Source organism: Lytechinus pictus, chromosome 15 (genome assembly GCF_037042905.1).
Source record: "Lytechinus pictus isolate F3 Inbred chromosome 15, Lp3.0, whole genome shotgun sequence".
NCBI classification, from domain to species: domain Eukaryota; kingdom Metazoa; phylum Echinodermata; class Echinoidea; order Temnopleuroida; family Toxopneustidae; genus Lytechinus; species Lytechinus pictus.
In genome coordinates this window covers 3,410,749-3,438,610 of record NC_087259.1, presented here as the reverse complement: position 1 = coordinate 3,438,610, position 27,862 = coordinate 3,410,749, and the positions used below count along the sequence as shown (strand labels likewise).

The following is a 27,862-nucleotide window of genomic DNA, read 5'->3' as shown; positions in this document are numbered from 1 at the left end:
GATTTTGTGTCAAAAGACAAAAAAATTTCGTCGACGAAATGATTTTGTGTTTTGACACAAAATCATTTCGTCTCCTCTGTCTCGAAGGGGACATAAGAAGGTCGCTGATTGGCTGCACCTTGCTCAAGCTGTTTTCGCTCCGGGACGATCACACTTTTTCACAGCTCAGATTGGTGAACTTATTAGCTTAGATTTCACGTTATTCATGCCTACATGAGCTGCATACAACTGCTCTATAATCGGTAGGATGTGGACGGACATTGCATTCGTAAGTTCAGCTATGTTTTCGACTTCAAAATTACGTTGAAAAAAAAAAAGGGAATTCTTTAGTCGTTACCAAACTTGCATTTGCAAAAAGCTGTGTAACAATGCTAGTCCCGTATATTTAAGTTTATGTACTGTAGTCAGCAGACCATGGGGGGGGGGGGGGGTTGGTCTTTTCTGCACACCTAAAAAGTAAAATGGTTATGAATTATACAGGTTGAAGATATTAATGGCTTGATCTTAATAAATAATGTAAAATTCATTCCGAGCAAAATGCTGAAAATTTCATTGAAATTGGATGACAACAAAAGTTATTGATGCCTGGCCGTACATGCCGTATGAAACTCTAACGTTAGGCTACTCCACTCAGTGACTCACGCGTATTGCGAGGTTAGTATTAGTATACTAACCTCGCACCATTAACCACGTTTGGCAATGGATTTCTAACTAGTGGGTCACGCGTGCTGTGATCCCACTTCTGGTGTCCACAACACACAACTTCTATTGCTTGATTTTTCTGTGCGCAGCAGCATGTAATGAACCCTTGAGTGACTAGGCCTAAAAAACTCAGGCAATGGTTCGTATAGCCAGCCATTAAACACTCCACTATAGCCTATAGGTGAAGCGGAGGTTAGCAGTAGTGAAGTGTAGTGGAGCTTACACGAACCATCGCCTGCTGTACTAGTATAGTTGTGGTACTGGCCCTGGCCCCACTCATTACTAGTTCGAGGTTAGTTGCTACATATAGTTGCTACAGTACATGTATAGATCGACTATAGTACTAACCTCGTACACCGAACTGCATTTGGCCCTGGATTTCTGTGAAGTTGGCAAACATCGCTTCATTACAATAAAGAATTAATATTTGCCGAAACTCCTCGCTACTCACCGGGGCGCTTTGCGGTGAGTAGCCATAATACAAAAAGTCAATAGTATATTTTTAATTAAATCAAAATCATAAAAAAAAAAAGCAAATTTGATTACTTTGGAGTTTGGACTAGAAAGTGACTTCGCGTGTCTCTTCTTTTTACGCAAATAAAAGGAAGCCTGATGGTGGCGCTAATAAATTTCACAGCCTTGATTCAGGCTCGCTTCAAATGCAGCTCCTCGGTAATTATGCCCCCGCAGACAAAGTCCGGAGGGGGCATTAAACGTTGCCCCTGTCCGTTGATTCGCCCGCCCCCCCCCCCCACTTGGTTTCCGCGCAATAATAAACATATTGATTAAAAAAAAATTTGGTGTGTAGGTACATGACACCATAGTACAGGCTAACTTTGAATTCGGAGTCTGCAGGTCCAAGGTCACAGCTTATGAAAATATCTCCGAGTTGGTTTCCGCATGATGACTTATGAAATATTCAACAGATTTATAAAAATTAGGGTGTGTAGGTAGATGACACCATATACAGACTAAGTTTGGAGTCGGCAGGTCAAAGGTCACGGCTCATTAAATATGCAATTTAGTTTCCGCATGATTACTTGTGAAATATTCTACATATTTAAACGAATTTGAGTGTGTAGGTAGATGACACCAAAATACAGGTCAAGTTCGAATTCGTAGTCGGCAGGTCAAAGGTCACGGCTCATTAAATATGCAATTTAGTTTCCGCATGATTACTTATAAAATATTCTACATATTTAAACAAATTTGAGTGTGTAGGTAGATGATACCAATACAGGCTAAGTTCGAATTCGGAGTATGCAGGTCAAAGATCACAGCTCCTTAAAGATATCTTATGAAATATTCAACAGATTTTTAAAAAATTTGGGTGTGTAGGTACATGTAGATGATGATGATGATGATGCACAGCATTTTTACAGCGGCGTAACAGGGTTCGGTGGCCAGGGGGGGGGGGGGGGTAAGAGCCAAAAATTTCCCGGTCATATCATGGTATGAATAGGCGTAATGGTGTAGTAAGGCGACTTATTTGAGAAGGCCAGAACTTATCTTTTAAAAAAGTTGCGAGCGCGCGAAGCGAGCGAGCAATTTTTTTAATACCTTTTTAATACAAAAATCTAATTCTGTGATAGATTTTGACATGATATTCAGATAATAAATTTATTTAATTCTTCTCTCTTTAGATTCCTTTTTTGTCACGGTGGTCTGTACGCCACTGTGAAGAGGATTCTTTGCGGCAGTAGCGTGAAGAGTAAAAAACAAAACAAAAAAACAACGAGGAGCGCAGTATAGAACATGTGCCAAAAGGCTGCTTTATATATTTAAGTCCTGAGCGAGCGAAGCGAGCGAGAAAAAAAATCAACTTTTCATGAGAATCTAACTTTGAGCTATTTTTTAACATATTCAGTAATTAAAATCATATCCTACAATACTTTCCAACAAAAAAGGAGGTAATTCCTCCTTTTTTTGTTCTTGGCTGTAGAACTTTTTGGGGCCATGGCCCAACCCTTCCATACGCAGTGCTGTGCGTTTGGGGTCCAGGGCAGAGCCCCAGGAACTTCTTGATATCAAAGCCATTTAAACCTTGCAGATTTCCCCAATTTTAATCAAATCGCGGGCATAATATAGCTTTTACACAACACATTTATTCAACCCAGTTGCGTAATGAACCAAATATTTTGAGGGGGCAAAACATAGAAATGTGGGAAAAATTTGTAAAAAGTCGCCAGTGTGCAAAGCGAGCTGGAAAAAAGCTAATTATGTGATAGATTTTTCCATTATATTCAGCAAATAACACATTTCCTTGTTTTTATTCATTTTATTATACGTCATGTACGTTGTCTCCTATAAAATTTATTTTATATCCTCTTGGGTGTGGAACCACGACCCCCCCCCCCCCCGCCTGTATGGCAGTGATTGAACGTTATTGAACGGGGGCGTTATAGAGCCATTTGAAGATTATATTGTTCCTTTTCTTTGTTTTCTAATTTAGCTCTTGACTAATTACATTCTACCTTCGTTTCCCGCTATTGTTTGCCATTTTGTCATCTTTTAATTTTTTTCTCACCGTGCTATTGCATTACATAGGCCCTTTTCTCAATGATTTGTTATTTTTCAAATGTTAATTCTATCGTACATTTTCCCGCTTTCCTCCCTTTTCTACTAAAAACAGTTTTTTCTTCGTTGTCTTTTTCCTTTTCTCTTTCCATTTCCCTTTCCTCCTTTCCTTTTCCCCTTTCCTTCCCCTTTCCCTTTCTTTCTCCCTCCTTTTTTTCTTTTTCCCGTTGTTTTTTAATTTTCCCGGTGAAATCCGCCAGGGGGGAGGGGCAACTTGCCCCCCCCCGCCTGTTACGCCACTGCATTTTTATAGCACCATATATCTGTCAAAGACATTCAAAGGCATATTGGAGGAGCCAGCCAATCTGGGTCGCCTACAAGGGCGCGCACACAGAACTGTGACCCGCAGGTCTCTCCTCCCGATAACTGGTTGGGGGAATGCAGGTGGACCACTGCACAGGGTCATTTAATATGCGAGTTGGTATCCTCATAATAACTTATAAAATTTCAACAGATTTTTTAAAAATTGGGTGTTTAGATAGATGACACCATAATACATGCAAATGAGCCTCGAAATTCGAAAATTATAATATTACATAATAATTCATAGAAAATGAATTATATTGCACACAAGTGGGATAAATCATTCAATAGTAATTGTAATGCACAGAATTATACCAAGTGTTGGTAAAACATCACAAAACCATTCATTTTAAAGTAGTAAAATAATTGAATTGACAAAGATTCTACCACTTCAGGCCATCCATAATTGGACTTGTACTCGTTGCTTTCAGACCCTTATCAAGATTTTGATAAATTCTCTCTCTAATATATGCATAGAATTTATAAAATCGTGTGTTTCGGTATCTAAAGAGTTTATTCATGATGATAATATTTTGATGGAGTTTGGAATCCTAAAAACCTGTATAATTATCATCATTTTAGGAAGAAAGCCTGTATGGTTTACTTAAACTATTCAAATTTTATATCTGGGGATACCCATCTCAATGTCCACATACATGTGATTTTTTTTTTGTCATGAAATGAATTACTGATAATTTCATTTCCTCAGCAATTTAATGCCCATGTCTGCATGTTTGAGTATGTTTTATGCATATTTCGCCTCTGCTATTATTTTGATAGTATGTATTTCCAAATTCATCACAATAATTGTAAGTTTTATCATAATTTTACTTTTTGAAAATTATGCTATTTTTGTTCCACCAATAGTATCAATATGACGATATCAATGGATTCTAGTTAATCCTTTTGGGTAAGATTGGAACTAACTCTGTGTTTAATAGATAAAGATATATGACTAACTTGTCCAGGTAATGAGAAATGGGCCCCTGCTGAGTAGGCCTAGAGTTGTTATGCCCCCGCAGACGAAGCCCGGAAGGGGCAGTAAGCGTTGCCCCTGTCCGTCCCCCACTTGGTTTCTGCGCAATAACTCGAAAAATATTTAATGGATTTTAAAAAATTTTGGTGTGTAGGTAGATGACCACAAAATACAGGCTAAGTTCGAATTCGGTGTACGCAGGTCAAAGGTCACATCTCATTATATATGCAAGGCGGTTCAAAGGTCTAAATTTGTTAATTAATTATATATATGCATATTGGTTTCTGCATGATATTAAGTTCAATCATATTGAATGGATTTCTGATCGCGTTAAAGGGGAATCCAGCCTTGGCCATTAAATGTTGTGTTGGGAAGGAGAAAAATAAATTAAACAGAATGGTGAAAGTTTGAAAGAAATCGGACAAGCAATAAGAAAGTTATAGCTGCTTTAAAATTGAGATCACTAATACTATGTAGATTTCAAATTGGCAACTGGATAAGTAAATTATGACAAGGGGCAAGGACAACTTTCCCATAGGCCATGTACTTTATTATCAGGGATTAGTGGTTTTCTCCTAAGTACCCATTCCCCTGGGGCAGTAATCTAAATATAACCCAGGTAGTATATTGTTTTATGTCCTCATGAAAGAAAAATATTAATTTGAAATAAAACTTTTGGGAAAAAAATCAAATTTTCGCCATAATATGAATTGGAGTACATGGAAGAGTAGTCCTTGCCTTACATCACTATGACATCCCATATGCAGCCAATTTGAAGTCTCCATGGGTACAGTGATTACCAATATTTACAACTTTTAAAAATTCATAACTTTCTTGTTGTTTGTCCAATATTGTTCAAACTTTCACCTATCAACTTGTCTGATTTTTCTTTTCCTTATAAAAACAATTTTTTATTTGGGTTGGATTCCCCTTTAAGTGGGGGCATCTGTGTCCTTTGGACACGTCAAATTTTCTTAATTATGTGTAATTGATTTTATGACATGTGTTTACATTTGCTGCAGATTCCCATTCAGCCGTTGGACTGAACCTGTACTGTCTGTAACACAGTATGGATGGTCAATATGAAGCGAGGTACTCCGTTCTGATCATTTTGAAGATGGTTGCTTTGACAGGACTGGGCAAGTGACTCGTCTTAGACAGGATGCTGTCCCAACCATGTTTGATTTCCTGCCTCGTCTTCAGAAGGTACAGTAGATCTATATCATACATGTGTTCTAAAGAAATATTTTCTCTGTATTATCTACCTTTGGTTTGATAGAACATTGCTTTAAATATTCCATTTTCAGTAGCCAAATAGAGATGAAAATTATCCTATTTGGGAGGGTAACCATGGACCTGGGCCTATACTGTGTATTTACAGTAAACTCTTACTAAATGAACAAATATATTAAAAATTTGGTTTCCCTACATAATAATCCTGGGCTACTTTGAGATTGCATAGCCCGGGGGGGGGGGGCCTTTTTGGTCCCCCTCTTCAGATCTCCATGCACTGTCGATCGCAACGAAAACCGATGCACACGTCACCATCAATGTAATCTGCAAGCATGGAGCTCGACATTTTTTTGACCGCGTCACCCATTGACTTTTTACTTTCAAGTCTTAATTGCGCAACTTTTGAGACCAAAATTGTGACCCCCAGGTACAGGGTTCCGAAATTACGCAACATTCCGTAACTGCATGCAGAACCAAAATTGCTCAAAAACGTGTATTTGTGTACAAATCCAATGCAAGTAGTGTTTTTAGCCAAAATTTATAAAATGTATCATATTTTTCCTTTTACTGCTCAAAATCAATTAATTTTATCTTGTTTATGGTAAAAAAAACGTCTCCGACAATTTCCATTGAAAAAACAATAAAAAACAAAAAGTCGAAAAACACAGAAATACATAAGAAATTTAGAAAACAATAAAATACATAAAAAATGAATGTGATGTTGACAACTTTTTTAAAAATTAATTTAGTCAGATGCCTATAAAGAGTAAGTGAAACAAAAATGAGCATTTTAGGGGCATTATTTTGTTAATTAGAGCAAACTTATGATTTTACGCATTAATTAACATAATGAGCAATGAGATTTTTCGCAGATTTTGATATTATGGTATTGTAGATAATGCCATGGGTACCGCGCGTGCCAATTTTCGTCGCGATTGCGAGATCAACGGCCGAGGTCATAAGGGGGGCTGAATCAGCCCCCCCCCGTCTTCTTAGGCGTCGAAATAGCCCAGTCTATTTAGGGTTAAAGATAAATCCCTAAATAATTCCCCAAATTCTATGATTTCTAAACAAATGTGCTCCTGAAGAAATGGTAAATCAAATTTCTACTTTTATGTATTTTATTGGTTCTATAATTCCATACGTATTTCTTTGTTTTGGGGCCTTATGTATTTTATAGTTTTTTTTTCAATGGGATCACTTCGTGGCACTATTCCAATTATAAAAAGCAAGATTTGATTATTTCCAACCAATTAGTGCAAGAATAATGATGCATTTGTCAATTATGACTGAAAATAGAATTTCCATTGGATTAAATATGTATACAAAATAATATTTTTGAGCAATTTTCGGTCCAACATGAACTCATAAAATGTTGCGTAACTGCGTATCTGGGCGTCTCGAATTTTGTCTAAAAGCTCTGCGAGAATTGAACGAAAAAAAAAATTGTGGTACCTCGTTTCTCATTGTGGACTTATCGTGAAAAATGTAGATGGGGGGGGGGGCTTATTAAGCCCCCCCCCCCAGGGGCTAGATAGGGTTAATATATAATCATGAATATTAAAAAAAAAAAAACATTTATTTTGTTGCAAGTCACTGGAAAAGGTTTGATTCCTAAATAAATATTATTCTTCATGTATTATCGAATATTTAATTGAAAAATTTAAAGCTATCTTTTCATTCTTCTATCTGTTTTTGTTCAATATTTCTTATATGTTTCTTTTTTTTTAATTCATTCATCTCGTACAGAATTCACCCAAGCCAAGGAATTCCCCGAAAGAAAGACGTTTTGATTCAGCAAACAACCTCCCAGATACTGCAAAGTCTTCAGCACCTTCATTTCTCGAGGACCACTCCTACTCAATATCAGAAAGTCCAAGAGGGGTAAAGTGGAAGATAACAGCAATAATGGACTGTATTAAGAACTTGGAGAAGAGGCTGAAAAACACACACGAGAAGTCCCGCCGTGTACATTACTTGCTCTTAAGTTTGGACAAACATAACTTGCAAAACTTTACAACAAATAATTACCCCAATGTACATTCTGATTATTTAAAATAGCTCAATGAAATAGTTTATCAGTGGGCATGTAACAAAAGTGAATTCATTAAATTTGAACGTGTTGCAAAAATGATGTCTTACAGTATATTCATTCTGACTTAGAATGTCAGAAGAGAAAAAAGTTTGTGAAAAGTAGGAATGACGGCAAGATGACAGAAGAATAGAACAGGATAGAGCAAGGGGGACAGATAAAGGACAAGTCCACCCCAAAAATTGTTGATATGAATAAAAAGAGAAAAATCCAATAAGCATAACACTGAAAATTTGATAAAAAATTGGATGTAAAATAAGAAAGTTATGACATTAAAAATTTTGCTAAATTTTACAAAAGAGTTATATGCACATTCTGTACACAGTCAGTATGCAAATGAGGAGACTGATGACGTCATCCACTCACTATTTCATTTGATATATAGAATAAGGTATATTCTAATTTTCTCCTTGTCATGTTAAACAAAATTTTATTCCTCCCTGATCATGTGGAATTAGCATTATTCAATACTTTTTTGGTTCAGTAAAGTTTGTCCTTATGGTAAAATCTGTAAAAAATGAAATATTGTATAATTCAAACAATAAAAAACAAAATAAACAGTGAGTGAGGGACATTATCGACTGTCTCATTTGCATGTCACTGAGTTGTGAATATTTTTGTTTTGTGAAAAATAAGTGAAAATTCAAAATGCCATAACTTTCTTAGTTTACATCCCATTTTGATGAAATTTTCAGCGTTATGCTAGTTTGATTTTTCTCAATTTAACTGAACCAACAATTTTCTTGGGTAGACTTGACCTTTACTAATGAGCTGTTGGATAGAGACAAAAAGATGAATTGAGATTGAGGGTAATAGAGAAAGAGAGACAGGTGTGGGGGAGCCTTTGATGAATGCCTGAGAAAGCGAACATTACCATAATTTTTTTTTTGAGGATTTGGACAGTACTGAATAGTACATGTTTTTTCTGTTGGTATTTCTCAAAATATGTGTATGTTGTATGTAATGAAATGGGTATAATCCTTTTGTAAGATACACTCATTTAGAAAATATTAACTAAACAAAAAAAAAAGCCAAATTATATTTTACTTATCAGTCAGTCCGCAGCCCGTCCGAAAGTGCTCTATTTTATTCAGCGGTATGCATAGCCGTCCGTGGTTATGCATACGTAATGAGCTGTGAAGACGAACTTTCCGATCGGTGTTTTTTGCTCTTAGAATCGTTTATTCCTCACAAAATTGGTCTTATTTTATAGATAAAACTTTGAAATTTCTGATCAGCTAAATAAAATGCACATTCAATGTATTTTGAAGACCGATATTTAGCTTAGAAAAAATGATTTTTTTTCAAGAAATATATGTGAATAAACAGAGCGCATTTTTGCACCGAAATTACACTTGCGTCAAATTGATATTATAATCAATATAAAGCGTAGACATTCTTCTTTACGACTGAAAAAGAATTATGAAATTTCATGATGTAGCAAAGTCAGGAACCACAAAAAACCACGGCAATGTCCATCGCAAAATGATTGGAATTGCAGTAGAATAGCCGACGCGTTCTGATTGGTCAACAGCGGCGCACAGACTTGCAACATTTCATAAAGCTTTAAAAACCCAGTAGTAGTATGGAAGAGATCGATGGCTAATTGCGTAAGCGCATTGTTTTGGCGTGTGCAAGGACCCTGGTTCGAACCCGCCGGACTGTTTTTTTTTTTTTTTTTTTGGGGGGGGGAGGGGGGGGGGTGATGGGGATATGTTTATGCTTTTCTTTAAATCATATTCCTTCATCGTTCCTAACCAGCTTTATTCTCTTTTTACTTTCATGTGAAGTTCTATTTAGGCCTGTATTTATTAAATCATGGAGCTATTAATAGCTCTATGATTAATTCTTACTTCTTCTTAATCACTGCTTTTGATTTTCAAGTTCTTGATTACACTTATTTGGGCAGGGGTGGGAAGGGAAGTGAGTTAAAGGTCAAGTGCACATCAACAAAAAATTATTTGAATAAATACAGAAATTTCCCTTTTTTAACACAAAACAGTTATATACACAAAACAATGGTATGCAAATAGAGTTGATTATGTCACTCACATCACATTACTTTTTAAATTTTTGCTGCATTTTCATTATATAAATTTTAGCAAATTTGATCTAAAAAATCTTCCTCGAATCACAATAGGTTACAATTATGGAAACTACGAATGTTAATGGAGGAATTAAAATCCCTCTCAAAATTTGTTAATGAAAATTAAAATAAAATATACATGTCATGTACATGTATCAAACAAAAAAATACACAAGAAATTAGAGTGCTTGTGACATAATCGGGTCTGTAATTTGCACATTGACCAAGATGAGCATAAAATTGTTTTATAAAATTGGGCAAATTTCTCAATGTCAAAATAGTAATTTTTTAAATTTTGAATCATAGTTTTTATGAAATTTTCTGCAATACTTTATTTTTCTTTAAATTCAAATTAATTTTTTGGTGGGGTGGACTTCTCCTTTACTCTTTGCTTGGAATAGGGAATGCACATTAATATTTATCCACGAACAAAATTGTCTAAACATATGCAAATCCGTAATTGGACACATGCTCACTTTCCTTTCATCCAGGCCACTCCCTCACATCCACCAGGTTTACAGTCTTATAACAAAAATGATGAATTAATTATAATACCATCACACCATAGCTCCATGATCACACAACATTCATACAGTGCTTCACAACAAATATTTCACTTCTGTTCATATATGCAATAATTACTGTGGAAAACAAAAACAAGGCGTAACCACATTCAAATACCGTTTAAAAGGACAAATATATTATACCTTCGAAAAAAAAAATTGTGAACATACATGGCACTTAACCTTCAGCACATTAGATAACATATAACAGAGTTGCTTGAGAACAAAATATGATTATGGGGCATTGCAAGAAACTTATGTTCAATTTCAATTGCAAATCAACTACATGTTTGTGTTTAATCAAAGGACTTACCCTTAATTTTGGAACATGTGATTGAGTAGAAAGTTTCTTGCAATGCACTATTAGTAACATTAAAAATGTTCTTTGGTTTTGAATTGTGAATTTTTATTTTTGTCAAGCTGTATTCCTGTCCAAGTCAGTATTCTTAGTCCTCCCCAAAACTGTGCTCTAATTTTTTTGTTTCCAATATCGATAAAGATAAATTTTCTGTTGTATCAGTCCAAAATTTGCAAACGAAATAAGGGCTTTGTCGAAATCATGGTCTGACCATTATAGTACATGATGGACTCTCCCAGAATGAAGTAGCAAGCAGAGACCAGAGTCAGCAAGTATGCAGATCTGTGTGTAGAAGAGACAAAAAAGAGAGAAATAGTCTAAATTACTAAATAACCATTCAAAGTATGAATTATGTTACATGTACGTCAATTAAGAGACTAACTAAGTTAAGTCTAAGTACGTCTGTGACAGCCACAATTTTTTTATTTGAACAAAATGGTTTATAAATACTACTGAGTACGGTAGTACCAGACTTTTTAGTTTGACTTTAAACTGTTTATAGTCTCTAGAGTAGACTGTCTGAGCTAATCATCATTTAATTCTTAACCGCAGCCTGGGCTGGGGCAAAAATCATCATGGGGCTCAACTTCGACTAATTAAGAAAAAAGGTTAACAATTTTCAACATAAATCAAGAAATATCTCAATCTATAATAAAAACTTGATGGAATTCGGAAACCTGATAATCATTGAATAAAACTTTAGAAGGGATCTACTTATTAAGCTTCGTTTATATTGAGTCTTAATTAAAAAAAAACAAGTCCACCGTCCACAGACACATATAATGCGAGCCATCTGCCATTATTACAGAAGTTTCAACGTATGGGACCAAAGGCGAAATTCTACCAACCCGCGACGAACGTAATTTTGGCATTATTTCGCGCCATCGTGGAGTGAACGAGAAGGTTACTTCCGGGTAAAACGTAAATTTCTCGATTTTTAGGGTATCATTTTCTCTAAAATAAAAATATAAGGTGAGTTTGCGTCAAGTTGGTTCTGACATATTTTGAACAGTGACTTTTCTTCTTTCTAAAAAATCCTGATCGAAACAATTTGGTTATGTAGCAAAGTCAGGAACCAAAAGTGAAATTCCGACTACAAAATCGCAGTTAAAATATTACTAAAATAAGCATCAATTAAAGAGGTAAAAATGGTAGGTTGAAAATGTCGAAATATGGAAAATTATATACCAAACTGTAGATGAAGGACTTGAGAATAACTTACCACAATTCGTTTCGACGTAAACTGAAGTTAGCGACCAGTACAGAGCTATAGCTTCAGCCCCTCCAATTCAGTGGGAAAATCAAGCCAAATTGATCGCACGTTTTCCTTCGGAGACCGCTAGAGGGCCGCTGAATAAATTTCCGTGAATATGCTCATTATCGCGCGAGCTGCGGTCTGACTGTTATTTTCAACTGTTCAGACACTCTCATATCAAAAGTACCCCCCCCCCCTCATTTCAAGGTATTGGAGAGAGAGAGAGGTTGGATGAGAAATGGATTGGCTGTCTGCAGAAAAAAATGCAGGGGGAGCAAAACATTTTTAGGATATGTTCAAGGGAGCGAAGCGACCGAGCAGAAAAATTATTCTGGGGATATATGTGAGAGAGCAAAGTGACGAGAAGAACAAATACAGGGGCCAAAATATTTCGAGAATATGTGAGAGGGAGCAAAGTGACCAAGCAGAAGTAAAAGGAAAGAGGGACAAAAATTGTGGTATGTGTGAGGGAGCAAAGCATCCGATAAAAAAACCCAGAAAGCAGGTCAATCAAAATATTTTTCGAATTTGTGCTGGTGCGCGACACGTTCACTCCCGAGCGATAGGGACTTGTTTAAAAATGGCATAGGAAATATGCGTTTTCTATAATCATGGTAAACTGATAATATGGTAGAATTTAGGTGTTGTAAGAGTTAAATTCTGAATGAACTGTATTGGCTGGTTAGACATGCGCAGAGGATTATTTGTCTTTATCCATTTTTATTTTCACATTTTTCTTTTGTTTGATTTTATTTTCCAGGGGGTAAGCCCCCCTCCCCCCGTTCCTGTGGATACCAATGGGGCGGGGGCTTGGAATAGTGCAAGTTAGAGAGGGTGAATCTGAACTTTATAGATATCAAAAGAGAAAGAAAGAATTGTAAAATGAAAATGAATAAAAACAAAGATAGAGAGGGGGAGAGTGAGAAAGCAGGTGAACTTTCGAGGGGCATTAAAAAGTCTCAGATTAAAAACAACATTTTTGTTTTTGTAATTGTTTATTTTATTTACCCAGGGTCAGTCAAAATATTTTGGAATATGTGCGAGGGAGCGACACATTCACTCCCGAGCGGTAGGGACTTGTTTTAGGAAACATGCGTTTTCTAAGAATGGTGAACGCATATTTTAAGGTAAATTGCCAATTCGTCTACTGCCATACAGTCCACTCACCACATGGTCTACCTTCATTTTGTCTATAAATGCCATTTCGTCCAATAGCAATTTCGTTTACCACCCATTTAGTCTAATTCTATTAAGGCTAATGCCATCTCCATTAATCAGTTCGTCCAATGTTCATTTAGTCAAAGCCATGTTGGCTAATATCAGTTGGTCCAATATCCAAATTATCTACTGGATAATTGTCATTTCGTCTATCATTTCGTCCACCACCCATTAGGTCCAATAATCAGTTTGTCTAACAACCAAATCGCCCAGTTCGTCCAATTCTCAAATCGTCCAATAGTCATTTAGTCTAATAGCCAATTGGTCCAATAGCCATGTTGTCTAATACAAATATAATGCATCATCCGGGGGGGGGGGGACGAAATGACTTCTTAAATATACCTTGAAATTCCTGAAGATAAAAAAATATATAACTAGGCCTGCTATCAGGAATGGAATGATGCGGTACAGCATGCAGCCTCCTACCCCCCCCCCCCCCCGCTCTCTCTACCACATCACGCACACAAAAGGGGGAATTGGAGTGGTTAAAAATTATAAAATTGAAATAGGGTCCTTTGATTTGGAATTTACCCTCATTTCTTTTTTTTAACAAATGCACACCTAAAAATGATAATCATCACTCATCATATAACAATGATAATAATTGTAATAATAGTATTTAATGATAGTACTAATAAACAAGAAATGTACTATAATAATAACGATAACAGCCTTGGACGGTACAAAAAAAATAAAAAAGAGAGAAAAGTGGGAAAGGATGGGGAGAACATTACATAAAAAACATAAAATGTATTACAATTGAGCTTAACAAAACACTAATAAAAGATTAATCAAACGACAGGTGTAAATTAATAACAAATCACAAGAGCAACAGGAGTCGAGGTAGCAATACACAGGCACCAAACTAGAAGGACTGCTAGTAGTAGACTATTCCTATTTGATTGTAGACGAAACGAATATTGACCGGGATGGCAATTGGACCCATTGATGATTAGACCAAATGATTGTTAGATGAAATGGGTTTAGACTAAGTGACAGTGGATCAACTGCAGTTGGACAAAATGGAACATAGACAAAATGTAAGTAGACTAAGTGGTCAGTGGCCATTTGCCCTTAGACCAATTGGTTATTGGACTAAATGGTAATAGACATAATGAAAATGGACAAAGTGGCTATTGGACAAATTGGCCAAAAATGCAATTAGACCAAATGAAAGTAGACAAATTGGTTATTAGACGAACTAGCTATTGGACAAAATGGTAATTGGAAGATGTGGAAAAGGAACAACTGATGGTAGATGAAATTACATACCATTTGGTGAGTGGACAAAATGGCAGTAGACGAAATGGCAATAAACCTATTATAGGCCTACGGTAGAATTTAGGTGTTTTACGAGTCAAATTCTGAATGAACTGTATTGGCTGGTAAGACATGCGGCAAGGATCTGTGTCTCTTATCCATTTTTATTTTTCACATTTCTTTTGTTTGATTTCAGTTTTCAGGGGAAGCCCCCCCCCCCCCTCCTGTGGAAGCCAGTGGGGCTGGGGCTGGGGCTTAGAATAGTGCACGATAGAAAGGGAAAAACCGGAACTTTAGATATCAAAAGAGAAACAAAGAATTGTAAAAATGGGTGAGCTTTCGAGGGGCATAAGAAAGTCTGATATTAGAAACATCATTTTTATTTATTTCTTTATTCATTTATTCTGTTTTATTTACCCAGGGTAGCCTCTTCAGTACAAAACTGCTTTACAAGAGAGCACTGCACATCTAAATGTATTTATCAGCATTAATAGTTTATACATAATTTTTAAAATGAGCGCGAAGCTCAGGATAATGTTTGATATTCCAACCAGAAAAATTGGCATTTTAAGCATATAATCCCCTGCCCCATTGGCATCCACAGGAGGGTGGGCCTTTCTGCCTGGAAACTGAAATCAAAAGAAAAGTGTGGAAAATGGATGAAAGACAAAGATCCTCTGCGCATGTCTTACCAGCAAATGCAGCTCATTCAGAATCTAACTCTTAGAGCACCTAAATTCTACCGTAGGCCTACAATATGTGTTTACCATGCTTAGAAAATGCATATTTCTTAAGCTATTTTTAAACAAGTCCCTACTGCTCAAGAGTGAACGAGTCGCTTCCTCACACATATTCGAAAATATTTTGACCTGCTTTTTTTATCGGTTGCTTTGCTCCCTCACATACCCCAACAATTTTATGTCCTCTACATTTCTTCTGCGTGGTCACTTCGCTCCCTCTCACATATTCCCCAAATCTCTTGTCCCTTGCATTTTTCTTATCTGTCATTTCGCTCTCTCGCATATATTGCAAAATAATTTTCTGCTGTCGCTTCGCTCCCTTGCACATATCCCAAAAATGTTTTGCCCCCCCCCCCATATTTTTTTTTCTGCAGACAGCCATGTCCAGTTCATACTCTCTCTCCAATACATTGAAATGATGGGGGGGGGCACTTTGGATATGAGAGATACTGAACAATTGAAAATCAGTGAATTATTTGGCTTTTTTTTCTTTTGTTTAGTTAATATTTTCTGTGTGAGTGAAACTTCCGAAGGATTATACCCGTTTCGTTACATAAAACATACAAGTATTTTGAGAAATACCAACAGAAAAAAAATCCCAGATTCTTCCTGACTGTTCAAATCCTTAAAAAAATTATGGTAATCTTCGCTTTCTCAGGCATTGATCACAGGCTCCCCCAACACCCGTCTCTCTTTCTCTATCACCCCCATTCTTAATTCATCTTTTTGTCTCTATCCAACAGCTCATTCATAACTATCGCCTTGTTCTATCCTGTTCTATTCTTCTGTCAGCTTGCTGTCATTCCTACTTTTCACAAACTTTTTTCTCTTCTGACATTCTAAGTCAGAATGAATATACTGTAAGACATCATTTTTGCAACACGTTCAAATTTAATGAATGCACTTTTGTTACATGCCCAGTGGTAAACTTTTTCATTGAGCTATTTTAAATAATCAGAATGCACATAGCGTAAATTATTTGTTGTAAAGTTTTGCAAGTCATGTTTGTCCAAACTTAAGAGCAAGTAATGTACACGGCGGGACTTCTGCTGTGTGGTTTCAGCCTCTTCTCCAAGTTTTTAATAGTCCATTATTGCTGTTATCTTCCACTTTACCCCTCTTGGACTTTCTGATATTGAGTAGGAGTGGTCCTCGAGAAATGAAGGTGCTGAAGACTTTGCAGTATCTGGGAGGTTGTTTGCTGAATCAAAACGTCTTTCTTTCGGGGAATTCCTTGGCTTGGGTGAATTCTGTACGAGATGAATGAATTAAAAAAAAAGAAACATATAAGAAATATTGAACAAAAACAGATAGAAGAATGAAAAGATAGCTTTAAATTTTTCAATTAAATATTCGATAATACATGAAGAATAATATTTATTTAGGAATCAAACCTTTTCCAGTGACTTGCAACAAAATAAATGTTTTTTTTTTTAAATATTCATGATGATATATTAACCCTATCTAGCCCCTGGGGGGGGGGGCTTAATAAGCCCCCCCCCCCCCATCCACATTTTTCACGATAAGTCCACAATGAGAAACGAGGTACCACAATTTTTTTTTTCGTTCAATTCTCGCAGAGCTTTTGAGACCAAATTCGAGACGCCTAGATACGCAGTTAAGCAACATTTTATGAGTTTATGTTGGACCAAAAATTGCTAAAAAATATTATTTTGTATACATATGTAATCCAATGGAAATTCTATTTTCAGTCATAATTGACAAAGGCATCATTATTCTTGCACTGATTGGTTGAAAATAATCAAATCTTTGCTTTTTATAATTGGAATAGTACCACGAAGTGATCTCATTGAAAAACAAGTGGAACGCCTCTGGCAGTCTCGCCTGCATTACGCAATTTAATATAGCAGCAGTGCTAACTTTGAAAACTACTATAAAATAATCATTCACAAAAACATCATTCATATAATGACATAATACCACGTTCATTGACCATAAATGACATTTGAACGGAGACTTAAGACTGTCAACTACACCCATGTCCACATTTCATTCACTCTATCCATAAACTTTCAAAGTTATGATGGCACTTCAACAATTATCCCAACATGGCCTAAGTTCATTGACCTTTAATGACCTTTGACCATGGTCATGTGACCTGAAACTCGTACAGGATGTTCAGTGATACTTGATTACTTTTATGTCCAAGTTTTATGAACTAGATCCATAAACTTTCAGAGCTAGGATGGTAATTCAACAAATACCCCCAACTTGGCCAAAGTTCATTGACCCTAAATGACCTTTGACCTTGGTCATGTGACCTGAAACTCAGGCAGGATGTTCACTAATACTTGATTAACCTTATTCCCAAGTTTCATGAACTAGGTCCATATACTTTCTAAGTTATGATGTCATTTCAAAAACTTAACCTTAGGTTAAGATTTGATGTTGACGCCGCCGCCGCCGTCGGAAAAGCGGCGCCTTTAGTCTCGCTCTGCTATGCAGGCGAGACAAAAACCAATAAAATACATAAGACCCCAAAACTAAGAAATACGTATGGAATTATAAAACCAATAAAATACATAAGATTAGAAATTTGATTTACCATTTTTTTCAGGAGCACATTTGTTTAGAAATCATATAATTTGGGGAATTATTTAGAGATTTACCTTTAAAGCAGAGAATTCTATATTTAGGCATAAATTAGCATTATCAATTTATTAAAAATAAATTTAAATTCTGTAAAATCAGCGATACACCCTTAGCTCCATGCTTGCAGATTACATTGATGGTGACGTGTGTATTGGTTTTCGTTGCGATCGACGGAGATCTGAAGAGGGGGACCAAAAAGCCCCCCCCCCCCGGGCTATGCAATCTAAAAGTAGCCCAGGATTATTATGTAGGGTAAACCAAATTTTTAATATATTTGTTCATTTAGTAAGAGTTTACTGTAAATACACAGTAAAGGCCCAGGTTCATGGTTAGCCTCCCAAATAGGATAATTTTCATCTCTATTTGGCTACTGAAAATGGAATATTTAAAGCAATGTTCTATCAAACCAAAGGTAGATAATACAGAGAAAATATTTCTTTAGAACACATGTATGATATAGATCTACTCTACCTTCTGAAGACGAGGCAGGAAATCAAATATGGTTGGGACAGCATCCTGTCTAAGACGAGTCACTTGCCCAGTCCTGTCAAAGCTACCATCTTCAAAATGAGCAAAACGGAGTACAAAGCTCTTGGAGGAATTCAATGAAGCTCGCTTCATATTGACCATCCATACTGTATTAAAGTACCGGTTCAGTCCAACGGCTGAATGGGAATCTGCAGCAAATGTAAACACATGTCATAAAATCAATTACACATAATTAAGAAAATTTGACGTGTCCAAAGGACACAGATGCCCCCGCTTAACGCGATCAGAAATCCATTCAATATGATTGAACTTAATATCATGCAGAAACCAATATGCATATATATATAATTAACAAATTCAGACCTTTGAACCGACTTGCATATATAATGAGATGTGACCTTTGACCTTCGGACTCCGAATTCGAACTTAGCCTGTATTTTGTGGTCATCTACCTACACACCAAAATTTTTTTTTAATCCATTAAATATTTTTCGAGTTATTGCGCGGAAACCCAAGTGGGGGGGGGGACGGACAGGGGCAACGCTTAATGCCCCCTCTGGGCTTCGTCTGTGGGGGCATAAAAACTCTAGGCCTACATGTACTCAGCAGGGGCCCGTTTCTCAACACTTGGACAAGTTAGTCATATAACTTTATCTACCAAACACAGAGTTAGTTCCAATCTTACCCAAAAGGATTAACTAGAATCCATTGATATCGTATACTATTGGTGGAAAGTACATGAGACGTGGCCTTAGTCACAAAATAGCATAATTTTCAAAAAGTAAAATTATGATAAAACCTAATAATAATAATAATCCGCTTTTATATAGCGCTTAATACATCGAATGAAAAGATAGCTTAAAATTTTTCAATTAAATATTTGATAATACATGAAGAATAATATTTATTTAGGAATCAAACCTTTTCCAGTGACTTGCAACAAAATACATGTTTTTTTTTTTTATATTCATGATGATATATTAACCCTATCTAGCCCCTGGGGAGGGGATCCACATTTTTCACGATGAGTCCACAATGAGAAACGAGGTACCACAATTTTTTTTTTCGTTCAATTCTCGCAGAGCTTTTGAGACCAAATTCGAGACGCCCGGATACGCAGTTACCCAACATTTTATGAGTTTATGTTGGACCAAAAATTGCTAAAAAATATTATTTTGTATACATATTTAATCCAATGGAAATTCTGTTTTCAGTCATAATTGACAAATGCATCATTATTCTTGCACTGATTGGTTGAAAATAATCAAATCTTTGCTTTTTATAATTGGAATAGTACCACGAAGTGATCCCATTGAAAAAAAACAATAAAATACATAAGGCCCCAAAACTAAGAAATACGTATGGAATTATAAAACCAATAAAATACATAAGATTAGAAATTTGATTTACCATTTTTTTCAGGAGCACATTTGTTTAGAAATCATAGAATTTGGGGAATTATTTAGAGATTTACCTATAAAGCAGAGAATTCTATATTTAGGCATAAATTAGCATTATTAATTTATTAAAAATAAATTTAAATTCTGTAAAATCAGTGATACACCCTTAGCTCCATGCTTGCAGATTACATTGATGGTGACGTGTGCATTGGTTTTCGTTGCGATCGACGGAGATCTGAAGAGGGGGACCAAAAAGCCCCCCCCCCCCCCCGGGCTATGCAATCTAAAAGTAGCCCAGGATTATTATGTAGGGTAAACCAAATTTTTAATATATTTGTTCATTTAGTAAGAGTTTACTGTAAATACACAGTAAAGGCCCAGGTCCATGGTTAGCCTCCCAAATAGGATAATTTTCATCTCTATTTGGCTACTGAAAATGGAATATTTAAAGCAATGTTCTATCAAACCAAAGGTAGATAATACAGAGAAAATATTTCTTTAGAACACATGTATGATATAGATCTACTCTACCTTCTGAAGACGAGGCAGGAAATCAAATATGGTTGGGACAGCATCCTGTCTAAAACGAGTCACTTGCCCAGTCCTGTCAAAGCAACCATCTTCAAAATGAGCAAAACGGAGTACAGAGCTCTTGGAGGAATTCAATGAAGCTCGCTTCATATTGACCATCCATACTGTGTTACAGTACCGGTTCAGTCCAACGGCTGAATGGGAATCTGCAGCAAATGTAAACACATGTCATAAAATCAATTACACATAATTAAGAAAATTTGACGTGTCCAAAGGACACAGATGCCCCCGCTTAACGCGATCAGAAATCCATTCAATATGATTGAACTTAATATCATGCAGAAACCAATATGCATATATAATTAACAAATTTAGACCTTTGAACCGACTTACATATATAATGAGATGTGACCTGTGACCTGCGGACTCCGAATTCGAACTTAGCCTGTATTTTGTGGTCATCTACCTACACACGAATTTTTTTTTTATCCATTAAATATTTTTCGAGTTATTGCGCGGAAACCAAGTGGGGGGGGGGGCGGACAGGGGCAACGCTTAATGCCCCCTCTGGGCTTTGTCTGTGGGGGCATAAAAACTCTAGGCCTACATGTACTCAGCAGGGGCCCGTTTCTCAACACTTGGACAAGTTAGTCATATAACTTTATCTATCAAACACAGAGTTAGTTCCAATCTTACCCAAAAGGATTAACTAGAATCCATTGATATCGTATACTATTGGTGGAAAGTACATGAGACGTAGCCTTAGTCACAAAATAGCATAATTTTCAAAAAGTAAAATTATGATAAAACCTATATAATAATAATAATAATCCGCTTTTATATAGCGCTTAATACATCGGAATGACGTGTCTAAGCGCTTTACAGATATATTATTACCCCGGTGATCGGACTCAATCAGTCATTCCCGCACACAACGTGTGCACATCCTCCACTCCTTCGGGAGTATTCCAGTCAGTCGCCGGTGAGGCGCACAATGTACTGGACAAGCTACAATGACTTTAACATCCTACCGGGTACCCATTTAGCACCTGGGTCGAGAGTGGCAAAGTGTGGATTTACGCCTTGCCAAAGGACGCCAGACCGCGGTGGGATTCGAACACACATCCCTCTGATTACAAGGCGAGAGTGAGAACCACTACATCACAGCTCCTCCAAACTTACAATTATTGTGATGAATTTGGAAATAGATCCTATCAAAATAATAGCAGTGGCAAAATATGCATAAAAAATACTCAAACATGCAGACATGGGCATTAAATTGCTGAGGAAATGAAATTATCAGTAATTCATTTCATGACCAAAAAAATCACATGTGGACGTTGAGATGGGTACCCCCAGATATAAATTTTGAATAGTTTTCGTAAGTAAACCATGCAGGCTTTCTTCCTAAAATAAAATGATAATTATACAGGTTTTTAGGATTCCAAACACCATCAAAATATTATCATCATGAATTGTTCAACTCTTTAGATTATGGGGCGCCAAGTGTCCACCAGTATTTTCCGTCCATATCACGGCATTCCGTACACAAAATATGTTTTTATTCAGACGAAAATCATTTCGTCATGACGCTGTTTTATTTCGTATACAATTTTTTTTTTGTCACACGAAATCAATTATGTCGAGACGAAATGTAATTGCGTCCACAAAATTCATTTCGTTCCATACGAAATTAATTTCGTCGAGGCAAAATGTGTTTGCGTCCACAAAATATATTTCGTACCATACGAAATTAATTTCGTCGAGACGAAATGTAATTGCGTCCACAAAATATATTTCGTACTAACGAAATAAATTTTGATCAAACGAAATGGTGCACCAAGTATCCGACGGTAATTCCGTCCAATTCACGCCATTACGTAAACAACAAAAAAAAATATTTAGACGAAAATAATTTCGTCAAAGTGCAGTTTTATTTCGTATACGAAATCAATTTTTTGTCACACGAAATCAATTTTGTCGAGACGTATTGTAATGCGTCCACAAAATTAATTTCATACCATCCAAAATCAATTTCGTTGAGACGAAATCTAATTGCGTCAACAAAATTCATTTCGTGCCATACAAAATCAATTTCGTCGAGACGAAATGTAATTGCGTCCACAAAATTCATTTTGTTCCAGACAAAATTAATTTCGTCGAGACGAAATATAATTGTGTCCACAAAATTAATTTCGTACCATACAAAATCAATTTCGTCGAGACGAAATGCAATTGCATCCACAAATGAATCATTCCGTACCATACGAAATGAACTTTGCTGAAACGAAATGTAATTTTGTGTATGAAATTGCGCAGCAAGACTTTAATATGGAAAATTCCGTCCAATTCAACCCATTCTGTACACACTTTTTTTTTTACTGAAACCAATAGTCATTTCGTCATGATGCAGTGTGATTTTGTACACGAAATTTATTTTGTGTCAAACAAAATTAATTTCGTCGAGAATGGAATTAATTTTGTACCATGTAAAAAATTCCGTCGACGAAATAAATTTTGTGTCGCTTCTGCAGTATGGGTTGTAAGAAGGTCGCTGATTCTGCCTTGCTCAAGCCGGTTTGCCCCCCCCCCCCAGGCCCACCTCTGCTCCTGTACTGTACACGTGCTTGAATTGCTTGCTTGCATACGTTTTCCCGATATTCTCTGCACGATTCCATCTGATTACGCTGCGCATCTAGTCACTTTAGCTTACGATTGCCCGATTTTCGATCCCACAATCCATTTATTTGCGACGTTAAATATCTGGTGGAGCTGACTCACGTACGCTGGAGCTGTCATAAAATTACGACTTGGTTTTAAACTAACTTAATTGTGTTTCTGGAATTTCGTTCAAACGTTACAGTGCAGAGTAAGCTAGGCACCCAGCCGACCCAAGGCCAAGGCAGTACGCACGCGGTAAGTACCGGTATGGTACGGTAGCATCAGTTTGACATGCCGACCGAGATGGGCATATAAGTTATAACTGTTTTGTGAAATGAAGCGAAACTTTAAAATGCCATAACTTTAACATCCGATTTCGATGAAATTTCCAGTGTTGTGTTTATGAATTGTTCTCTTTTTATTGAAATTAAGTTTTTGTTGGGGTGGACTTGTTCTTTAAAAATAATGGAAATAGGGCATTCAATGTGACGACCTCAAAATGCAGCCTTTCTCATTAAAATCCCCGAATTGTGTGCAAAGTGAATGAGTGCGCAGACATGGGGTACCCAGTTGTGTGTCCGGACGATCAATTTTAGAAAGTAATTTGGAAAACTATACAAGCGAAGTTTCATCAATTTTTTATTAGTACAAAATGTTAGGAAATATTACAGAGAACAAAATATAAGATGATTACTTCCATGAATTCACATTTTTAGCGTAATCCAAAGACAAAAAAGAAGGCTTCAAAAATATATTAGAGTGTACGGTCACCCGACCCCCCCCCCCCCTATCCTACTAGACATTAACCCAGGGAGCTCCGGGCCGTTTTGCGGCCCGGAGGTAGGAGGTTATAGTTACGTATTGTATTACCGGACACTATCATGATTCCGGACGCACATAGTACTGCGTACGAAAACAATTTCGTACCTTAAGACTTCCGCAATTCAATTTCACAGAGCAATACATAGAACAACATTGCTAAAACAAGGCGAAAAAATCCACCTTTTACCTTATTTATCTCTAAAATGACAGAAAATGATTAAAATATCATATAAGGTAGTTTTGCATTAACAATTGATATATTTTCTGATGGAAAAATGGGCCTGATTTTGCCAAATTTCAGTCTCGTCTGCTCCTTTGATCGAATGATGAAGTGTGGTGTATTGTGGTTAATCGTCGACGGCTAGACTCGAGGTATACCGTGCGCGAGGTTTACCGTGACTAGAGCCGTCGATCGACAGCTCATCAAACCTGATGAGCGTTACGATACGAACGAGCATAGTATTGGAAAGTGCCATGGAACATGCAGCTAAGAAGTCAAAATAAAATTTATCAAACACGAATTTATTACCAACATCTGCTCAGATTTGATGTGAAAAAAACATAAGCTTAGAATTTATGCATGATATGATATATGAAGAAAAATTCACACAAATTCTTTCTTACATCATAATAATGAAGAATATCTTTACCCGTCCGGCACGCGTCCGGAATCATGATGTAATTTGTCGCGCGCGAAAATAACTGTTTTTCGTGGAGGGGTATGCGACAATTGCGATGCAAAGAAAACGGTTGGTAAATATAAAATAATTTTATCATATTCATAATTTTCATAATATTTGGAATAGCAAGTGCAAATATTTCTTGATTGTATTTCCTCTAGTTGTCATTTTTAAAGCACTGAAATAAAGGTGTCCGGTAATAGGATACACTGCCATACTTCATCAAAGTTGTCAGCACTGACTAAATGGTCGGTGCTGATTATTCAGTGAAATCCTTGGTTTAGATTGGCTAGTAGCACTGATGGCCTCTGACTGTTGCTATTGCATGGTATGATGGTAGGAGGATGGGGGGTCGGATGTCTGGACACTGTGTATTTTTTAAGCCTTCTTTTTTGTCTTTGGATAACACTAAAAATACAAATTTAATAGTTGTAATCTTCTTCTAATTTTTGTTCTCTATAATATATCATGACATTTTGTACTAAAAATTGAGAAGACTTCCATTGTAAATTTTTCTAAATGAATTTCTAAAGTTGATCGTCCGGACACACAACCTGTCTGGACACAACAACTGGGGATAATTGTCGTAGAAAGACAACTTGTCAGTGACATGACAGTGCTGACAACTTCATGGAACGGACCCCGAGGACTCATTCGTGCAGCCAGCATGTCAGGCAGACATGGGTATATGATGGTTACGGTCATTCAGGGCTCAATACATGCTGCCTGTACAGAAAAATCAAGCCATAGTCTAGAGGTTGTGTGTTGTGGACACCAGAAGTGGGATTGCAGCATGCGCAACTCACTTAGGGACTTTGAAATCCACTGCTAAGCCTTAAACTGACCGGGGGGGGGTTGAATCAACCCCCCCCCCCTCAACATTTTCTGCGATCATTTCGCCGCGCGAAATTTTTTTACCGCGCCACTCACAGAGTTTATACTTTTAAGTCTCGCGCATCTTTTCAGACCAAATTTGCGACGTGCGGGTACGCGATTCCGAAATTACGCAACATTTTGTAAGTGCATGTCAGACCAAAAATTGTTCCAAAACGTGATTTTGTGTACAAAGTCAATGCAAATTGAGTTTTCTCATCTTATTCATAAAGATATGATTATTTTTCCTTTAAACAGCTGAAATCAATTGATTTTAGCATAATTATGCTTTAAAAAGGTTGTGCAATAAATCTGGTGAAAAAAACAAAGAAAAACAAAAGGTTGAAAAACAATGAAATACATAAGAAATTCATAAAACAATAAAATACATAAGATACTGATTTCCAAACCGAAGTTTTTTTCAATTGCGATTGTTAAAAATGCTACAAAGAATATTGTTACCAAAAATTAGCATTCTAGGAGCTTTATTTAGTGAATTAGAGCAAAAAGTATGATTTATGCATAAATTAGCATAATTAATTTATATTAAATAAAATCTCATTATTTTGGAAAATTTTACCATACAGCCTTGTAGATTACATCGCATACTACCAGCGTGCAAATTTTTGCGGCGCTCGCGCGATCGGCGGCCGAGATCTCAGGGTGGGGGTTGATTCAACCCCCCCCCCCCCCCCGGCCACAGAACAGCCAAAAAAGCCCGGCCTAGTTAGGGTTAAGTACAGTAGGGGAGACCGGGTATAGTTGGAACATGGGGTAAGTTGATACATTGTAATTTTCTTTTACGCCTGTAAAATAAATTTATGCAATACTGCCCTCAATTTATTGCAATAATAATTCAACACTATTGTATTATTAATAGCAATAAATTGAGGGCAATATTGCATAAATAAAAATAAATACCAAAAGGGAAAGGAAGAGAGATGTAGTATAAATGAATGTGAGCAGAAGAGAATAACGAATAAATGAAAAGAACAAACAGAAGATATCAATGAAGAATGAAAAAAAGACAAACAGAAAGGAAGAAACAGAGAATAAAGAAAAATAGGATTGAAAAAAAATAAGGATTGAAAAAGAGACAGACAAAATAAAGGATGAATGAAAGAAAGGATGGAAACACTGGCGGATTCAGGGGGGCACAAACGGTCCGTGCTCCCCTCTGAAAAGCACAATTAAAATTTGTTATGTAAAAATGCCGTTAAATCAGAAGTGTTCCCTCCCCCCTTTCGAAACTTGACTCAAGACCTTTTTTTAGCATGTCAATTTTTTGTCCTTGGACGAAATCCCCTTAGATTTGGTTGAAACCCTTTTCTTTTGCTTGTCAAATTATTCCTCAGGGATAATGTGCCCCCCCCCCCTCCCTTTTTGATAAATCCTGGATAAATCCTGGATCCGCCCCTAAATAAAGAAAAATAGGAATGAAAGAAAAATAAGGATTGAAAAAGAGACAGACAAAATAAAGGATGAATGAAAGAAAGGGTATAAACTCTGGGGGATGGGGGGGGGGGGGCACAACTGGCCTGTGCCCCCCTCTGAAAGGCACAATTAAAATTTGTTATGTTAAAATGCTGTTGAAACAGAAGTCCCCCCCCCCCCCCTTCGAAACTGGACTCAAAACCTTTTTTTAGCTTGTCTAATTTTTCCTTGGATGAAATCCCTTTAGATTTGGTTGAAACCCTTTTTTTTTGCTTGTCAAATTTTCCTAGCGGATAATGTGCAACCCCCCCCCCTTTGAAAAATCATGGATCTGCCCCTGGGTGGAAAGAATAGTTTGTAATTTACTACCAGTGGCTATTGATTTTGAGCAAGAAAGAACACGGACATTGTGAGATGTGACAAACCTCTAGCTATCATGAATATTGTGAAAGATCAGAACGTTTTCAGAATACCACTTACCTACATTTTTATCATTTAAGCGCACTTTGCAACAGCAACAGTGTTCTTCCCCCCCCCCCCCCCCCACACCAACACCACACTCGCCCTTTCTCTGCTTTCCTGGTTTTCAATTTTTTTTTTATTGATGAATTCCCGGAATAAAGAACCTTATTTCGTGTTTGGATTAACGAACCTTCGGAACTACGAACCTTATTTCATTTTCAGAATATCGAACCTACGGAATAACTAATCCTCGCAATAATGCGACAAATGTTCGGATTAATGAACCCTATTTCTTTTTCGGATTAACGAACATTGAGTTATAGGCAATTTAGTATTTTGTAATTACGAAGCTTTGGAATAAAGAACCTTCAGAATTAGTAACTTGGAATAACGAAGTGTAAATGTCCCTGGTAACCCATTGCACCCATGTTTTGACATTTTATTATTTTACATGTATTCAAATGAATACAAAAGGAGAACATGTCTTTGTATGTTTAGCAAAGCTGCTAACAACTGCCAAATACTAGTATTCAA

The 27,862-nt window shown here is 36.6% G+C and overlaps 2 long non-coding RNA genes across 2 annotated transcripts; one reads left to right on the top strand and one right to left on the bottom strand.

Moving 5' to 3' along the window:
* Positions 1–181: 181 nt before the first annotated feature.
* On the top strand, positions 182–7,827 carry LOC135156813 (uncharacterized). Its single transcript, XR_010295859.1, has 3 exons — positions 182–268; positions 5,581–5,764; positions 7,541–7,827. It is a non-coding gene; the product is annotated as an uncharacterized LOC135156813 (long non-coding RNA).
* An 8,407-nt stretch (positions 7,828–16,234) lies between these two features.
* On the bottom strand, positions 16,235–18,609 carry LOC135156889 (uncharacterized). The gene is made up of 2 exons (XR_010295930.1): positions 18,448–18,609; positions 16,235–16,613 (listed from the first exon to the last, which is right to left on the bottom strand). It is a non-coding gene; the product is annotated as an uncharacterized LOC135156889 (long non-coding RNA).
* Positions 18,610–27,862: the final 9,253 nt, after the last annotated feature.